Below are 1,259 nucleotides of genomic sequence, written 5' to 3'. Positions count from 1 at the left end.
GAGTCCTAGATTTTTTACAATTGAATTTCCTTTAAACTCATCTCCTCTGATAATTCTGCACCTTTTTTAAAGAGACCTTATTATTCTTTTTGGGGTTTCCCGATCCTGTAATGTGTAATATAGGTTTTTGTACATGTCTGAAATGCCTCCTTAGTTTACTTCCTGAACATAGTGACATCACTATGTGAAACTTGTGCAAAATAAAGATATGAACATGAGCAGAATACTGTATGTCATCTTTCAGTGATTTCTCTGTTATGTATATTGCGTTGTGTGCTGTGTAACATCACACACTGACAGTTACTGCACTGTTTTCCTCAGATTGTGTACGCGGCTGTAGACTGCACGCGAGGACAGAACAACGAGCTCTGTAAGCAGGAGGGAGTGGAGGGATACCCGACATTTAACCACTACAACTACGGCAAGTTTGTGGAAAAATACAACGGCGATCGTGGGGTAAGTAGTGCAACATGTCTCACCTCATTCTCTCTTTGCTGGTACTTACCGACTCAGAAACTTTACCAAGAATCCCATTTTCTTCTTGTTTAAAAAAATGAAGCTGGTTCATAAAAAAAACCTATAATTGTTTTTGTTTAAACGAGACCTATCATGCAAAATGCACTTTTTTATGTCTTTTATACATAAAGATGTGTCCCCGGTGTGTCGGGGAACTCACGCAGCGTCAGAAAATAAAACCCTTTCTCTTTTCCTCCGTACCCAAATCTTTTAAAAACGGGGGTACAATGGGCAGATACAGATTTGCTGCCGATATGACGTAATATCGGATGGTGGACCCACAGAAAGTTGCTATCAGAAACAATGCCTGACTTGTTTTGGACGTAATCTCGTCTTTGTTCACATTAGCATCTCTAACACTCAGAGCTAACCTGTACTGGAGAGCACATGTGTTTAAAAAGCAGGAAATAAAAAAAGGAACTCACCTTGTGATAAACCTGCAAGAGAAAAATAGAACGATAAAATCCTATAATAACACCAGAGTCTGCAAATATGTTTAAATATTGGACAGATACTACAAAAAAATAGTATGTTTCTAGTTACGTAAAACTGTAGGGAGTAATCAGGGCCAGCAAAGTCGGGGACAAATCTCTTTCCGCCTAAAACGCCAGAGATCGAAATTTTTTTTTTTTCTCCTCCTCCGCTCGATTCCGGACAGTCTTAAGAGGAGTCTATTTCAATTAAGACGGCACTATTTGCGGTAGGACAAGATTTGGGTAGTTCCTAATAATGACTTTGTCATA

The 1,259-nt window shown here is 39.0% G+C and overlaps 1 long non-coding RNA gene across 1 annotated transcript in view; it reads left to right on the top strand.

Moving 5' to 3' along the window:
• Window positions 1-325: 325 nt before the first annotated feature.
• Window positions 326-1,259, top strand: part of LOC104947199 (uncharacterized) — a 5,488-nt gene continuing 4,554 nt past the window's right edge. The window contains exon 1 of the long non-coding RNA XR_798534.1: window positions 326-456. This is a non-coding gene — a long non-coding RNA (uncharacterized lncRNA). The remainder of the gene's footprint in view (window positions 457-1,259) is intronic.

The sequence above is a fragment of the Notothenia coriiceps genome, unplaced genomic scaffold (assembly GCF_000735185.1).
Source record: "Notothenia coriiceps isolate Sejong01 unplaced genomic scaffold, NC01 NC01_scaffold00000339, whole genome shotgun sequence".
Taxonomy (NCBI): Eukaryota; Metazoa; Chordata; class Actinopteri; order Perciformes; family Nototheniidae; genus Notothenia; species Notothenia coriiceps.
The sequence above is the reverse complement of the archived record's forward strand: the minus strand, read 5'-3'. Positions and strand labels throughout refer to the sequence as shown.